At 28.2% G+C, this 18,006-nt stretch overlaps 13 non-coding genes across 13 annotated transcripts; all 13 read right to left on the bottom strand.

Annotated features, from left to right (window-relative positions):
- Nucleotides 1-6,094: 6,094 nt before the first annotated feature.
- ONS95_009688 lies at nucleotides 6,095-6,167 on the bottom strand. The gene has a single exon. It is a non-coding gene; the product is annotated as a tRNA-Met (tRNA).
- A 25-nt stretch (nucleotides 6,168-6,192) lies between these two features.
- Nucleotides 6,193-6,265, bottom strand: ONS95_009689. The gene has a single exon. It is a non-coding gene; the product is annotated as a tRNA-His (tRNA).
- A 265-nt stretch (nucleotides 6,266-6,530) lies between these two features.
- Nucleotides 6,531-6,604, bottom strand: ONS95_009690. The gene has a single exon. It is a non-coding gene; the product is annotated as a tRNA-Phe (tRNA).
- A 317-nt stretch (nucleotides 6,605-6,921) lies between these two features.
- On the bottom strand, nucleotides 6,922-6,993 carry ONS95_009691. The gene has a single exon. It is a non-coding gene; the product is annotated as a tRNA-Ala (tRNA).
- Nucleotides 6,994-7,179: 186 nt separating this feature from the next.
- ONS95_009692 lies at nucleotides 7,180-7,262 on the bottom strand. The gene has a single exon. It is a non-coding gene; the product is annotated as a tRNA-Leu (tRNA).
- A 22-nt stretch (nucleotides 7,263-7,284) lies between these two features.
- ONS95_009693 lies at nucleotides 7,285-7,357 on the bottom strand. The gene has a single exon. It is a non-coding gene; the product is annotated as a tRNA-Met (tRNA).
- A 115-nt stretch (nucleotides 7,358-7,472) lies between these two features.
- ONS95_009694 lies at nucleotides 7,473-7,545 on the bottom strand. The gene has a single exon. It is a non-coding gene; the product is annotated as a tRNA-Glu (tRNA).
- A 7,381-nt stretch (nucleotides 7,546-14,926) lies between these two features.
- Nucleotides 14,927-14,998, bottom strand: ONS95_009695. Its single transcript has one exon. It is a non-coding gene; the product is annotated as a tRNA-Ile (tRNA).
- A 395-nt stretch (nucleotides 14,999-15,393) lies between these two features.
- ONS95_009696 lies at nucleotides 15,394-15,464 on the bottom strand. Its single transcript has one exon. It is a non-coding gene; the product is annotated as a tRNA-Gly (tRNA).
- Nucleotides 15,465-15,536: 72 nt separating this feature from the next.
- On the bottom strand, nucleotides 15,537-15,608 carry ONS95_009697. Its single transcript has one exon. It is a non-coding gene; the product is annotated as a tRNA-Lys (tRNA).
- Nucleotides 15,609-16,811: 1,203 nt separating this feature from the next.
- On the bottom strand, nucleotides 16,812-16,883 carry ONS95_009698. Its single transcript has one exon. It is a non-coding gene; the product is annotated as a tRNA-Val (tRNA).
- A 20-nt stretch (nucleotides 16,884-16,903) lies between these two features.
- ONS95_009699 lies at nucleotides 16,904-16,976 on the bottom strand. The gene has a single exon. It is a non-coding gene; the product is annotated as a tRNA-Asp (tRNA).
- A 903-nt stretch (nucleotides 16,977-17,879) lies between these two features.
- Nucleotides 17,880-17,950, bottom strand: ONS95_009700. Its single transcript has one exon. It is a non-coding gene; the product is annotated as a tRNA-Arg (tRNA).
- Nucleotides 17,951-18,006: the final 56 nt, after the last annotated feature.

Consider the following 18,006-nt stretch of genomic DNA (forward strand, 5'->3'; position numbering starts at 1 on the left):
TTCCAATCAAACATTTGGAATATACGGTGTTTTCCTTATCTACTATTTAGCTAAGGTAGAAATTATAGCCAAAGTATATAATATTTTATACCCTTTACGTAAAGTTTATTATAAAATTTCCTTTTATTACCTAGTGCTTTATTAAAAAAATAAACCAGAATTAGTTTGAGGATTAGCTTGGAAATAACTCAATTAAAGTTTATTAATAACTATGAGCTTAAAGTTTATTTGAGAAAAATTTACATAAAAGAATAGAATATAACTAACATTCCGATAAAAAAAAAGTATTAAGGATAAATTCATTGTATATATTTTTTTTTATATTAAATTAGATTATATTGAATTAGATTATATTATTTCTTAATAAAAATTTATAATTTAAAGATCCAATATAATCTAGAAAGAATAAAAGAATCGAACTTTTATAACATTATAAAGATAATGTAGCTGCTTACCATTAAGCTAATTCTTTTTATGTATTTAAAATATCTATGATATCTTATTTTCATAAGCAGACTTTTGAGCCTCTACTGCTTCTCGCTTACGCGAGGATGTAACAAACGTTTGCATCTCACCCTTATAAATACTATCGATGCCTTGTTTTAGCTCTATTTTCTATTAAGAGTCGGGGTCCAACTTAGGTCACTTAAAGGTACGCTCGCACTTTATATTTAGTTTGAGCTGCTTATAAAACTATTATCTTTACAAATTGTTAAAGTATTAACCTTTTTAACACAAATTATATATTTACTTTATTTTAAGTATACATAGTCTCTTTATATATTTTTTTATGCATAAATGCATAAAAATTCGCCATAGCTATATTACACATTACATCACTAATATCTTTGAAAATATAAGCATATATAAAAACCATTAAATTGTAGTCATATATGTTATATGATTACTTAAGCATTAAAAAATTAAAGTTTTTAAACTATAAGTTATAGGTTTAAACTCTTTAAATTTATATAAAGCATATATATACTTTATTACCCGTAATTGAAAAAAAATTTTTTTATATACTTTATATAAAGCATATTATACCTTAAAATAACTAAAACAAGATTACAATCTATCTAAAAAACTCCTAAAATTTTATGTAGGTCTAACATCTTTGAAACGATGGCCCATCTCTCACGGTTTTTTATATTCTACTGGTTTCAATTCACCATTATAGGTGTTTATTTCCACACCATAAAAAGAACGAAAATCTGGATGTATACTATTTATTTTTCTAGTTAAGTATCTAATTTCATCTATTGTAAGATTAGCATTGTAAGTTCCAGTAGGCACATGTATTTGGCGTATTATACCTTTATTACCATGGCCATTTAATGCCCTTCACTTAACTTTACTTTTAATTTCATTAAAATAATGATCTACGTTGTTACCGCCTCCAGTTGGATTTAATATTGACTTTAAAGACATATCCCCGTTATCTCGATTTAACATTGACTCTATAGGCATACCCCCGTTATTTGACCCTTGATTTTCAGCAAAATTAACCATATATTCAGAATAAAAATCGAGTCAAAAATCAAATGAGAGTATTTATGTATATGTATTAAAATTTTGTTCAATATATAACATTAAATCTATATTATTGTTGTTCAAGCCAGCTAAGAAATTTTTCTATTCCCACTGACTCTATAACTATAGGCATAGAACTGTGTAATATACCACATATTTCTGAACACTGTCCATAAAAAGTTCCTTCTCTATTAATAAGAACTGAAACTTGGTTTAATCTACCAGGGTAAGCATCACATTTAATACCTAAAGACGGAGAAGCAAAAGAATGAATAACATCTGCCGCAGTTACAATAAATCTAACGTGTGTTAATTCCGGAAGGATAACTCTGTTATCTACTTCAAGCATTCTTAAAGCTCCATCTTCTAAATCAGACTCTGGTACTAAATATGAATCAAATTCTATGAATTCATCATCTGCATTTAGAAAATCAGGATATTGATAACTTCAGTATCATTGGTGTCCCTCTGCTAGTACAGACATCGCAGGATCGCTAACTTCATCCATTAAATATAATAACTTAAATGAAGGGAAAGCTATTAATATTAATATTAAGGCAGGAGTAATTGTTCATATTAATTCTATTAGTGTACCGTGGTTCAAATATTTATGAGATATAGGTGATTTTGTACTACTATAATTTCTTACAATAGATATCATTATTCAACCTACACCAAATAAAATTATAACTAAATAGAACATAATATTATCATGTAATTCAACTAATCCTTCCATTTGAGGAGTAGCACTATCCTGAAAATAAAGACCTCAAGGCTTTGGTGTATCACAACTATTAACGATACTTGAAAATAAGTAATCAATCATATAAAATTCCTTTTCGTTTTTTCTAATATAAACAATTTATAAATTAGAAACCATTAAACAGCTTATACTAATATATATTTTAAATAATAAACAAAAATATATTAATTAGTATATAATTATGTAGTATAAATCTATACTGCCTATAATAAGAACCTTTATGTACTATATACATTTTTTTAATAATAAGTAAATAAAAGATGTAGCATATAATTTTATTTTACATATTGTAACTTAACAACGCTAGTTTTTATACTAGCATTATTACTTTAAATATTACTATTAATATACAACGACTAAAGTATTATAAAGATAATATAGGATAAATCACACATAAAGAATTTAAATAAATGTTATTTAAAAAGGCGTTTACTTAGTCCTTTTTGCTACTAGAACCTTCTCCATTACCTGAAGATGATTCCTTAGACTCTTGTTCTAATGACATTGCTATGGCTCTTGCTAATTGTTGACTCTCACTAGATTCCGTACTATTTCTAGGAGAATTTTCTGCATTAGCTGACTTTAGATCTTGTAATGAATTTAACTTAGCCCTTTCTATTTGATAATGAAACGAATCCTCATAACTACGCTTAGATCCGGCTTGCACCGCTGGCTTTTCCGGATCATAACCTAACTTTTTAGATATATCGTGATAATTATGATCAATCACAGTTAATTGGGAGGATAATTCTTTTTGAATCGTATAAAAGGTTTTTTTTAAAACATGTAAAAAATGGTGCTCCTTATGTGAATCCTTTAACATTTCATCGATCTCCTCCATTTCTTTTCCATAAATACCATTCTCCATGTAAAACTTTTTACGATTAGTTGCTTCAAGTAAAATCCGATCTAGTTTATCACTAGCATCGTTTATTTCTTTTGTACTAGGCATATCTTGATTAAGTGATGGAGGTAACTCAGGATCATAAAAATACTTATTATTAGATTTACCTTTATCTAATTTTTGACCTGAGCTAGAACTTTCCCCGGGCGAATCATGATAACCCCTATCAGTAGATTTACCTTTATCTAATTTTTTACCAGAGTTAGATCCTTCATCATCTGAATTTTTACCAGAGTTAGATCCTTCATCACCTGAATTTTTAAATAATGCTGTTGGTCGTGTATTAGTCACGGGTAACCCATCACTACCTAATTTAAGCGTATATTTATCAAATAAAAAATCTAAGCATATTTTACCTTTTATACCTAAGTACTCGCAGAATCAATTGATGAAACCATTATTAGCAGTTCACATCAATAAACCATATGCTAAACAAGAAAAAAATTCAAAATTTTTTGTAAGTAAATCTATATTTATGTAATATATAAACATAGTAAATAGACTTACAATAGAAATAAACAAAAAAACTTTAGCTAAAGGGTATTTAGCCAAAATTCTAAATATAGAGTTATTAAAGGTAGATATATGACTTATTGTACTTATTTTAAAAATACTTAAAGTAAGCATTTGTCTACTATCAATTTTAAGAGCATTTTTACCTAGTTCAAAAGCAAAACCTAATGTTAAGGCTAAAAAGAAGATCAACATTATAGTTAAACCATATATGCCATTTGTATATGCACTTACTACGTAAGGATAAACTAAAAGAATCTCTAGATCAAACAATAAAAATAACAATGCGAATATAAAGAAAGAAATACTGAACTGTGTCCTGTTTTGACCCAGGAACGAGTGGAAACCACACTCAAACGCACTATCTTTTTCCTGGTAAGGATTATGTGGAGCAAATATCAAATTAACGGCCAATAAAATAATGGCCAATAAAGGTATAAAAACAAAAAAAAAAGTTGTACTTGTCATTTATTGGTTAAATAATATCAATGCTAATATATTAGCTAAACTTAATCATTCATGAGGTACGAATATAAATAAAAGTATTATTAAAGTTAATACAGATATAGTAATAGTTAAATAACTAGATAATATAATACTATTTGTTTTAAACGTTATTTTTTCAATTAAGTTATTATTTTGTATTATGTTACCGTGTAAAGTCAAATTGGCGATTTCTGGATTAATTGTATGCTCAGGAGCATCAAAGAATATTTGTTTAATGATGTTTAAGTAGTAAACACCACTAATAACACTAGTTAATATAGCAACTAGTGCAAGGAAAATGTAACCACTGTCTAATGCAGCACTCAGTACCATTTGTTTTGCAAAGAATCCTATAAGAGGAGGTATTCCTGCAAAAGAAAAAATAGTAATAGTTAAACTTAAAGCTAATAAAGGATTTATTTCAAAATATCCCTTAAGTTGACTTATTAATTGTACTGGAGAATTGTTTTTATCATCTAGTTGTTTGTATTCATTGCTTTCGTTTACGTAATAATAAAGAGAAAACCCTATACTAATTAATATAATAAAAGCATTTAAATTACTAATAGAATACTGCATAAGGTAAAATATAAAGGCTTGTATAGACTCTACACTGTTAATACTTAGTGCAAGCAAAATAAACCCTACATGTGATATAGTACTGTAAGCGAACAATCTTTTAATTCTAAATTGAGTTAAACCTACTACTGTACCAACAATTAATGAAAGTAAAGAACTTACAAGTAAGCTAGAAGTCCAACTAAAACTAAAATTAAATAAAGAATTGCTTGTATAATGCACTAATTCTAATAAAAATACAAAAATAGAAATTTTTGCAACAATAGCTACAAATGTAGTCACTATAGTAGGTATAGCATCATATACACCAGGAGATCAGAAGTGAAAAGGTGCAGCACTCACCTTAAATAAGAAACCTACGCTAAGTATAAGCAATGAAAAGTTAATATAATAACTTTTATATCAATATAAAATATTATTACCACCCTCATTGGCCAAATCACTTAAACTAGTTATAACATATATACCATCAAGATTAGTAGTACCTGAATTTGCATATAATAAACTAGTACCTAGTAAAATAAAACAAGAACTTAAACCACCTAATAAGAAATAAGTTAAACCACCTGAAGTAGCTAATTCAGAATTTCGGTATAATGTACTAAGTAAATATAAACCGTAACTTTGTAACTCAATAGATAGAAATATAGAAACTAAATCACTTGTAGATACTAAAAATATTGCACCACTAACTATAAATAATAATATTAAAGGGTACTCGATTATTTTAAACTGTTCCCCCATCTTATTTACAATTTTAGTTCTGTAATATAATAAATTATAAAAAAGCATTTTATTTAGAGAAGAATATGAAGTTGTTCACACCCTTCTAGGATAAAATGCTGTAAGTTGAAGTATTAGTCCACTGATTAAACATATAAACATATGAAAAATATGGGTAATACTAGTTGCATGAAATAATCCTCCATACAAACCTATACCTCTGTCTAAAGATGTAAAATATAAACTCGTGAAAGATAATAATGATGAATAAAGAAGAATTATAATAGACACTCTACTATATAATATAGACTTATCTCGTCTTAAGGTAACCGCATTCGATAATAATAATTGTAATATTGATAATATAATCATTAAATAAATAAAAGAGTCTAACTTTTATATATTTATTTTTAGCGTAATAATAAAAAAATATCTCACTTTTAATTATATATCTAAACTTTTTTTATGCTATGTACAATCTATATAAAGCTTCAATCATTTAATTAAATTTTACGCTTTTTATTGTATATGTTAAACACATTAAAAATATAATATATACAATAAAAATAAGACAAAAATGTAGTATTAAAAATAGCCGGAGGAGAAATTTGAATTCTCATTCTTAATGCATGAAATTAATGTTCTAACCAATTAAACTACCCTGGCTGTTATTATACTTTAGATTATAAAGGGTGAATACCCTGATTTGAACAGGGAACACACTGTGCCACATACAGTCGCTCTACCTATTGAACTATATCCACCTTTAAATCATAATATTTATATAACTTTAAACATATAATACTAAAAAGTAATTATGTTGGAGTGATTCGAACACTCAATGGTAAATACCAAAAATTTATGACTTACCGATTAGTCCACAACATATTTTTAAATATATTAATATATAGATAAATAATAAACTAATAACATTGCATAAGGTAGATCCGACTTGAACGGATAAGATATAAAAATAATCAAATAGGCCTAAGCTATTCATGTCTACCAGTTCCATCACTACCTTTAAATTGCTCGAGATAAGATTTGAACTTACAACCTAAACATCTTCAGAGTTCCGCTCTACCAGGTTGAGCTTCTCGAGCTATATATACAGCTTGTAAAGCTATATACACTACATATTTAAGTGTTATATCTATTATGATACATGAAGTATAATTTATATTTAAATTAGCTTACGTGTCTAATTCTATATGATTATCTAACATAACTATAACCAAATAAAAATATTTTTTTTTTTAGTAAAATCCTAGCATCTTAATAATTAAATGAACTAAGATTTATTAAAAAAAATATTAACTATGGTTAATATAGCTTATAACGCCATATATATAAATATAAGCAGATTGCCATTATATTTTTTGTTAACCACCCTCTCTGAAAAAGATACCTATACCTTAAGTGGAGACATCAGGACTCGATCCTGAAATAACGATATGCAAAATCGCAGTTTTACCAATTAAACTATGTCCCCTTTTTATATAATAATATATAGATTTATAATATTATTTTTATGTACTATCTTTTGCACTTTTATTATTTTATGTTGGTAAGCACTTTATAGTAATATAAATATATATGTAACCTTTTATATATGAAGCTGACATAGCGTTTATATAATATAAACAAAAATTTGTTTATGACTTTAAACCATATAACGTATCCAAAAGAGGACTTGAACCTCTACGATATTATATCAACGAAGCTTAAGTTCGTCCTGTCTACCAATTCCAGCACTCGGACGTATATTTTTATTTGATAAATCTAAGGCCAGAGTGAGTTGAACACTCATCTCAGCTGTCATGAGCAGCTTGCTTTACCAATTAAGCTATGACCTTCTTATATATGCGGACAAAGGATTTGCACCAATATAGACTGGACATGAGCCAATTATGTTACTATTACATCAATCCGCATTATAAAAAATATAAGTTTATATTAATATACAATTTATAGCCTCAGAGGGGGTTGAACCCTCGCATGTAATGACGAAAACATTATGTCTTAACCACTTGACTATAAGGCCTATTATGTATAAAATAAGTCCAGTGCAAGTATCGCACTTGCTTCAGCTGGTTACAAAACAGCTACATTACTTTTATGCTAACCGGACTGAAGTTAATGTAGTTGTATTTATTATAATTATTATTCTTATATACATAAAAATATGTGTGATATCGGGTAAAATTAGTTAAATATTAAATTAGTACTTTATACCTAAAAACATTTAAATTCTTTCAGCTAAAGCCTATTAATAGCAATAATATTCTTTAATTTAAGGAAGCTAAAATAAAGGGTTTTATTGCATAATAAAAAAGATTTTTTATTATTTACTATTTCGTAGTATTCCACTACGTATATTTAAGAATATCTTAAAGTAAATTTCGCGCCTAAATGCTTTCAGCACTTACTTTTAACTAACTTAGCGTTCCTGCCGTGCCTATGCTATAGATTTACTTAAGTGTAAGTAACACCCCATTGTGCCTATCATCTCTTTAGTTTATTTAGGTTTTTCTTCATTTATTTAATATTGGGCACATAAACAACAGGTAAACCAGAGGTTAATATACCCAGCTCCTTTCGTACGAGGGGGATATCCTTATTTTATTCTAATTTCCTCTAGAAGATAGAAACCATACTGTCTCACGACGTATTTAACCCAGCTCGTGTAACTTATTAATCGACGAACAGTCGAACCCTTCATGATTCCTGCATTCATGTGGATAAGTTAAGCCGACATCGAGGTGCCAAACTGCGCACTCAATTTGTACTTCCTGGCGCAATTAGCCTGTTCATATTGTGTTAAGTTAAAAGCAATATATTATACTTTTAACCGCCATTTTTTTCAAAATGGATCAGACTATTTATTCAATTTTCTCTATTTATGATATATGCAACGCGAAAATTAAAAACATGGCTAACATAAATATGCACACCTGTAAAAAAATAAATAAAAAAAATATATAAAAAATATATTTAATATATAAACATTTAAATTTATTTATTTAAGGATTTTATTTACTACTTACTCAGCCTTTAACTCCAAAAGCACCGTTACGGTTCTTAGAGTTTATAAGTGTATATTGTACATTTGATTTATGGTAACCTCTTAGCATGATAGTAGATAATCCTCGGAAAGAAGAATCCACATTTTTTAACCCTCCTAATCATTTCATTTTAAATACAGATCTTGATGCAGTTGCTCGGGGAGTTAATCTACCTTTTGCTTCCACTCTGATACCTCTTAATTTTAAATGTTTTAAATGATGTCTAATTACAAAACCTTTTAAAGAAATTTTTTTTTTCTTCGTATAAGATCTTTTTACAACATTTATTTGTAAATCATCCGCGGCAGGGTAGAAACTTAATAACAGATTGTTTAAATAATCTTTACCTTTGTTATAATTAAACATAGAGCTAATAATATTATTACGAATTCTATTAACCAAGAACTGGTCTTTGTTTGGTCTAGGTATTCTTTCACTTATTTTCCTAATAACAGGTAATTTAAGTTTACGTAAAGATGTTTTTAAAACTTTATATAATCTATTATTTCTATTTCTTAGTTTTAATGATACAACTTGAGTAAAAATATCACTATTTAAATGCATTTTTTTTAATTTTACTATGTTGAACTCAACTTCTTTATTATATAAAATTTTTACTAAATTAATAAGATTTGACATAAACTGATTTGTAAATTTTAAGCTATTTAACTTAAATAAATAAAAAAAGTATCGTAATTTTTTTTCTTTAAAATGTTTTATAGACTCAAGTTTAACTTGATCAAATTTAAGATAGTCTAGAGGTTTTCAACTTGAAATCTTATTAAGAAACATTATACGTTTTTCATCTTCTGTTATAATATTTGTTTTAACTAAACTTGTTAAAAATACAAAATAAGTATTTAATAACTCTACTTCGGAAGAGTTAGCGTATTTGTTAATAATGGACATAGTATATATTTCATATAAATTATCATGGTCACCTAAAATAGAAAATTCCTCTCAACTTAAGGGTCTATTATATTTTATGAGGGCTTTCCCTTCACGGTTGTATTTAACAGATTTTTTCAAATCATAACGAGGATAAAAAATTTCTTTTTTAGCCTTTTCGTAATTCTGTGATAGTAACATACCCTCTGTATTAAGAACATAAAACGTAATTAATACTTTGTTGCTTGTATGTTTTAATTCACCTCTACCTATAAAAACTTTTTTAGTAGACACTCGTCTGAATCTAAGAAGTAATTGTTTAGTTTTATTTTGTAATAAATCTCGGTTAAGTTGAAAATTAAAAAAACTTTTTAAAATATTTATAAGATTTTTATCTGCTGTAGGTAACGTTTTTATATAATTAGAGTCATATGAATATATACTATTATATCATTCTTGAGATGCAGGTGTATAATGTCTAGTTATACCCGTATCACTTTTAATATAATTCAATTGTTTATATATGGTTGTTTTACTTTTTTTGGCAAATAAAATAGGTAAATTTGGATCTAAATTTACTTGAGATGAATTCATCTCAATATTTACTTGTGTTTTTAAGTCTCTCATGTTATTTAATTTTATATCTAATTTTGCTTAATCATTAATCTAGGATTAAGTCTATTTCATTAATATAATTTATATTAATTATTAATTTGTTAAATTATTCTTAAATTACTAATTTAAAACAACCTAACTTTAAAATATTATAAAGGAAGAGAAAATTGTTGGATTCTTATTAAGGTATTATGGTATTATTTAACCAAACAAACCTTATAGTCGTTGAACGTTTTTACTATTTGAAGTAAAATTCGCTTCAAGTTAACTTATTTTAAGTCTTTCTTGAAATTAACCCAATTATTACAACATTTACTATAAATATAATAAATATTGTGGGACAATAGCTTGTTTATCCCTAGCGTAGCTTTTTCAATTATCCAAGACCTTTCCTTTCTGCATCTTGTGATCATATGCCCCGCTTACGCGACTGATAGACGTGTAAGTCAAACAGTAAAGCAAGATTAAGCCATTAAACTTGACAAGTAATAAACATAATTATATTATTAGTAATTTTATTAATCACCGGATGTGCTATATTAGTACATACCTACTAATAACATAACTAAAAACATTGGAAAACTAAAAAGTATTTTCTTAATGTTTTAATTACAACTATTTTCCATATAGTTAAAATCTTACTTGAATAAAAAATATTAGTTCTAACTCAATAGATATATAGCTGGATTAGTTATAGCACAAGCTATACCAAATAACATACTAAAAAAAAAATATACATCATTAGTATATTTAATTATCATAATTATATGACAATTTTACAAAATTAACTTTGGATACACCCAGGTACTTTTTATGGGATCTGTGCCCCGCATAAACTGCCTCCTAGCAATTGTTCCTTCAAAGAAGGTTAATGATTATCTCAAATCTCTTACAAGGCGAAGCATGCAAAAAAGTTTGAGACTTTCACGTAGAAAATCTACCAATATGATAAACTAAATAAAGGTGTTTCAATTGTGTTAACACTACCTTATAACTAAAAATCGCAATATCATATTCAATAACTAGCAACAGTAAAGCTGCATAGGGTCTTCTCGTCTAACTAGAGGTAAACTGTATCTGCACAGCTATTCCAATTTCACTGAGCCAATCATTGAGACAGCTGTTGTATCGTTAAATCATTCATGCAAGACCGCATTTAACGGCCAGGGTATTCCGCTACCTTAGGACCCTTATAGGTAAGGCCGCCATTGATCGGGGTTTCCTTCGAAGCCAAGCTTATATTAGTCGACTTAGCAAATCCGTTAACCAGCCGACATCGGGCAGAAATCACACTCAATACTTTGATTTGTTATCTTACTGCAGAGTGCTTTGTTTTAATTAAACAGTCGTACAACACTATTCCATGCTTCCTATTCTTAACCTAATATTAATTAGGAGGAATGGCTCTCCTTATCCCGAAGTTACGGTAGTTAGTTTGCCGAGTTCCTTAATGATTGTTCACTCAAACGCCTTCGTATTCTCTACTAGCTTACTGGGGGTAGTCTTTAGGTACGGTTTAGATTATCTTACTATAAAAATATTGCTCATCTGTTTTAGTTTATTGCAAATATATAGTTACTGTTTTTCCAGAACCTTCTTCACTTTATTTTTCTACCTTTTGTAATTACTTACGTTAGATTATTAAAAAGAAGGTTGTTACTTTGTGACAAAGATTTACTCATCGTTTAATCCCTTTGGATTGGTAAACTTAGAGGCCGTTACTTTATTAAAACCATAAGCTTTAGGCGAGGGTATTACCCTTTTTCGTTACTCATGTCAGCATTCTCACTTGGGTTATCTTATATTTATTCTTAAAAAGAATAAGTCCTTGATTTACCCAACGTTCTGCTACCCCATTAAATATAATAATAAATTATTAATAAATATGGACAAGGTGTCGGTATATTGTTTAGATCCGTTAAATTTTCGGTGCAACTATCAGTATAAATTAAACGCAAGCGTTTATTTATTAAACCAGTGCTCTGTTACGAGATCTTCAAAAAATGGACCGCTTCTAAGCCTATTTCCTAGTCGTATTAGATAGAAACTTCCTTAATTTCACTTAACAATAATTTTGGAACCTTAACTCTTGTTCTGGGCTGTTTCCCTTTAGACATACAACCTTATCGTACTATGTCCGATTATTCAATATTCATCATTGCCCTTCCGAGTGCGAATACTCACCGATAAAATCTTCACGATTGCCCGATATATGCAAAATTACCCCCCCTTATTCTATAACCTGGCCGAAAAAGCCAATAGAATAATAAGATAGAAGTTGCCTGAGATCACAGTTCTGTACCTGCTATGATGTGCCTTGAATTACCTACTTATATAGGTTTCGCAGAAACAGATCTACCTCTTTAGTCTTGATTTTATTAAGACAAAGCTGAGGTCCTTCTCCCTAAATAGTTAAAAACTATCCATTTAACGGATAGTAATGTATTTTTTTTTTTTTATTTTTTGTGTCCAGCTGTACAATAATATATTTTCTTTACAGGTCTTCCAGTTTTAAGTGCTTTATTTACAGCAGTTCTACTTACACCTATAGCTGCAGCTGCTTCAGTTATGTTTGTATATTCTTTTACCTCTAGTGTAGTAAGATTTTTAACTGTAACAGGTACACCAACAAGCAATATTCTAGCCGCCTTCATGTTAGCACGTGTTTCATCCGAAAGTTTTATACCTTTACGTGAGTCAGATATTTTTATTTTCTCTTTATCAGTTAAGATTCTACCTGTTGCGGCTAATGATAAGTTATTTCTTGCTTCTTCACTTAATTTTCGATCCTTTTTAAAGAACTCTAAAGTTTCATCGCTATGTTTAAAACCTAACGAAGAACCTGCTTGTTGTAATATATTATACTCAGGTTTTAATAAATCTAAATAAAACTGCTCTCTTAATATAAGATCTACATCCTCACAGTACTCAAGAATATCTAAAGTAAAATTTGAATATCCATATTTCAAAAGAGCATTATGTATAGCTGTTTTATGTTCACTTAAATGTTTAAGACTATAATATTTATATAATCTCACAGAAAAATTAACTGAACTACCTATGTAGCTTTTTTTATTTACATTGTTAGTTCAACGATATACAACTGCTTTATTTTTGTTTTCTTTTAATATACGATCTTTTTCAAGATCACAATTAATATAAGTTATTATAGGCTTTACTTCAGAAGAGTTATTACCTAATACAGATGAAAAAAGGCAACATTGTTGCCCTATAAATTTTTGTATAAAGTTTATTTGAGTAGCTTTATTTTAATTATTTAAATATTAATGTCTTTACATTCAAAACTTTAGAGGTTACACTTTCGATTCTATCAATGATTTAGGGTGCTAGCCTTCCAATGGCCCGAGTACCTTTCTACTTGTACCTCGCTTGTAGCTGCTACGGGTATCTAATCATGATAACTTGTCGACTATACTCTTAACCAAATATAGTGAACTTATTAGGATCACTAATTCTAATTGAAAAGAATAAAGTATGAACATAAACCATTAAGGCTCTTATGGGACGAATAGAAATAAAAAAAAAAAATACTATACTATCCTGCATCCTTTAGGATGAGGCTTGACTATATCTTAAGCTTGCGCTAACCAACATCTAGTCGATGAACTGCACACCATTACTTTTAAATAATGGTGCTTGGCTGCGGATTACCCATTCACTTACGTGTATCAATTTCGATTTTACCATACCACGAGTCATTACCTGTGCCACAAACTGTGTTACCACGTCTGCTTGGTTGAAATTGCTTTAGGGCTTTCCCGCAATTTGATGGTTTGAGCAGAAGGTTCACTTCTACCTACTGGCCTAAATAATTGCTTATTCTATCTTCTACCAGCTATCCTAGTCAGTGTTGTCTTTCACTAACTTACCACAGTTCTTCGGATATCTTTACAACGATAACCCGTTCGGGCTTTTATAACCCTGACTGTAGTAAGATCACCAGGCTTCGGGTCTAATTTTAGATACTAATTCATTATTTCATAATTGGTTTATCTGGGCATTATTGCTCGCATCTAATATTAACTCGCTGACCCATTATGCAAAAGGTACGCTCTTACTTTTTATTTAAACTTTACTCGAGCTGCTTATAAGACTACTATTTCAAACCGTTCCTTCATAGTACTTTTACGCTATCGCTTATATATTATATTTAGCCTTAGAGGAAGGTTCCCCTTTACATTCAAACAGGTTTTGCCCATTTTACTTATTATATATCTACCATATCTTCGAATTATTCTTCTAGTCTATGACCTATATTTGAAGGCTCTTCTACTTTCATTCACACTAATTATAGAATCTCGTTTGATTTCTTTTCCTGAAGTTACTAAGATATTTCAATTCACTTCGTTTATTATTGAATTTCTCTAAGAGTTCATGTGTATTTTACTACCAGATATTTCACCGGATTAAAGAACAACTAATATTACAATTTCTTCACGCAATACACATTTTAAATTTCTTTACTCTCTTTAATATATAGCTAGGTATCCCTAATAGTCTCTTTATATACTTTCCTATGCATAAATGCATAGAAATTACTTATAGATATCTTACACATTACTAATACAACCTTATTAACCTACATTCATTAAGATATTGTATTCGGATTATTATGATTCGAACATAACAGATCCTCAACCCAAATGAGGCGCCTAACCAACCTGGCTCTAATCCGTTTTATTTATCTTTAAAAGAAGAATTCCAGAGAATATCCGATTTGAACGGATGTGATCTATTAAATCAAATAAGTTTCAAGCTTATCACTTTAAACCACTCAGTCAATTCTCTTTTATTGCCTATTATCTAATATTATTAAATAATATTAAGTAATATTCATGATTCCTCAGAGACTTGAACTCTAAACACATCCTTATCAAGAATACGCTTTACCAATTAAGCTAAGGAACCTTGATTTAATATATGAATGTAATTTGTAAATATATTGTTAAAATACGCAAAATGGATAATATAAATAAAATTTATATATCACTAAGCAAGAGCACTCAGATTTGAACTGAGAAAGTGAAGTTTGAAGCTTCAAATTTTACCATTAAACTATGCTCTTATAATTAGTAGAGATGTTATTGTTACATATTAATAACATCTTAATAAAAATACCGGAAAAGAGATGATTCGAACATCCAGGTGCATAACACAATATTTAGCAAATATCTCGCTTTACCCATAGCAACTTTTCCTATTTTTATTTTTAATTAACCCATCAAATCAGGAAAAAAAATATAAAAACTATTAGAACTTTCATATACAGCATAATATTAATATGCTGAATTATAATTATAGTATACGGCCAGCCGAATTCGAATCGACACAAATCGTTTGGAAGACGAAAGGTCTACCATTAACCTATGGCCGTTTATTTTTTTTTGTATATTTATTGTTACCAGTTTTGTCAAAACAATAATCATATTTTTTATCTGTAAACATATAAGACCTATGGGATTCGAACCCATATAACGAAGATTAAAAGACTAGTGTTTTACCGTTAAACTAAGATCTCTTTAGATTTTTAAATCTAAATTTAGGGTATTTTAAGCCTTAAGGCTTAAAATAAGATACCGTAGGTACAAAATCTAGTACAATATACACTATAATATAGCTTAGACATATAAAGAAAATAATTTATATTATTTATCTATAAATCTAATATAACATAAGCTTCTAATAAACATATAATAAAAACATTATCTTTATTACTTAGAAGAACTAGATGGAACAAAGAGGCTAATTAATACAGAATAGGTAAGATAATATATCTACGAACCCCAGTAGTAAATTGAAATAAAAAGGAATAGCCATACCACATCCACAAAATGTCAATATAAAATACTAGACTCAAGACCTAAATGATGATTTTCTGTTGAGTGGTATGCTAAAACACGTCACAAACCGACAGCAATAAAAGCTGTACCTATCATAACATGAAGCCCATGAAAACCAGTACCAAAATAAAAACATGACCCAAAAGCACCATCACTTATAGTGAAAGAAGAAACAGTATACTCTACACCTTGGAAACCTGTGAATATAACTGCTAATATAACAGTAGCAACTAAACCATATAAAGCTCCACTTCTATTACCTTGTATCAAAGAATGATGAGCATATGTCACTGTAACACCAGAAGATAATAATATAACAGTGTTAAGTAAAGGTAATTCAAATGGATTAATTGCTTCTATACCCATAGGAGGTCATTGAGCTCCTAATTCTACAGTAGGTGATAAGGCACTATGAAAAAAGGCTCAAAAAATAGCTAAGAAAAATAATGCTTCTGAAACTATAAATAAAGCCACACCCATGTTTAACCCTCTTTGTACAGCTAATGTATGGTTACCTAAATATGTACCTTCACTTATAACGTCTCTTCATCATAATGACATAGATGAAATAAGTGTTACAAAAGCTAAAGATAAAAATGTTTCTGCATTATTAAAACCGTGCATTGTTAATACACCACTAGTTGTTAATGTTAATAATGCAATACAAGTATATAAAGGTCAAGGTGACGGTGATACTAAATGAAAAGGATGAGCTTGGAAATTACTTCTTGTCAAATTAGTCATTTACATTTATTATTATAAATAATTATGTGTTTTAATATATATAAAACTTTTTTTGATTAAAAAAGAGAGATATATTAATATATGCATACCAGAGGTATATAATTTTGGCGTAATATATATTACTATATATTAAGGATTAAGGAATAGGTGACTTGAACACCTAGCCTACCGTGTGTAAAACGGTTGCTCTACCATTAAGCTAATCCCTTTATAGTTTATATTATCTTTACGGGCTAGGTCGGGTTCGAACCGACATTTGCTTTCTTGACAAAAAAGTTTCTTACCAATTAGAAGACTAACCCTTATTATACTTTAAATTATACTAATAGTATATATTAAATATAATAAAAATATTTAGGTAAGAATAAAACTAACAATTTAGTTAGTTATTAAATCCTTAAATGATTTATGATTAATTTTTTTGTTTTATTGTAATAACAATAGCACCAACCATTGCTAACAATAGTATAATAGAAGTTAATATTAATCATATACTATAACTAGTGTACATAATATTTCCTATACTAGAGATATGGCTAGTTTCGGCTAAATTACCATCTCATATTTTACTAGTAACAAATGAAATTTCACCGTTGTCTAATTCAGTACCATTTAATTTAAAGAATTTATTTAAACTATCACTATAATTATGAGATCAAATATCATTTATAGTATTGTTTAAATAAACAGTATAACTATTAAAAGTAGCAACACTATAAGGCAATATTTGATATAAAAGATAGTTGAAAACTATAGTAATAAAAATAGCTAAAGGTATGCTATTACTAGTATTACTTAATAGTTCACTTATTCTAACATTAATTAACATTAAAATAAATAAAAATAAAATTGACACTGCTCCGACGTATACTAATAAGTAAGAAAGACCAATAAAATTTAAACCTAATACCATTAGGTAACTAGCTATACTTAAAAATAAACCTATTAAAAATAATACAGAAACAATAGGATTTTTACTAATAATAACTAATATTCCACATAATATAGCTGCTATAGATATAATATCTAATATTTCTGATCTATAACCATTAGTGAAAGTTTCATTTAAAATATATAGACTATTCATGAATAAAAAAAGGAATAAAAAAACCTCTATATTTAATTAAAGTTTAATTAAAGTAATTTAACTACCATTATTAAAAATATTTTTAACGAAAGAGGAAAGAGTAGTTAAATAAGAATATAGACGTGTATAAGACTTGAACTTATATACTTGTGGCCGAAACACAAAACTTTACCATTAAGTCAACACGCCATACGTATTCTTAGTGCCTAGCCCCTAAGATGAATTGAACATCTATCGGAATATTA

The sequence above is a fragment of the Cadophora gregata genome (assembly GCF_030347475.1).
Source record: "Cadophora gregata isolate MNR1 chromosome Unknown scaffold_38, whole genome shotgun sequence".
Classification (NCBI taxonomy): domain Eukaryota; kingdom Fungi; phylum Ascomycota; class Leotiomycetes; order Helotiales; family Ploettnerulaceae; genus Cadophora; species Cadophora gregata.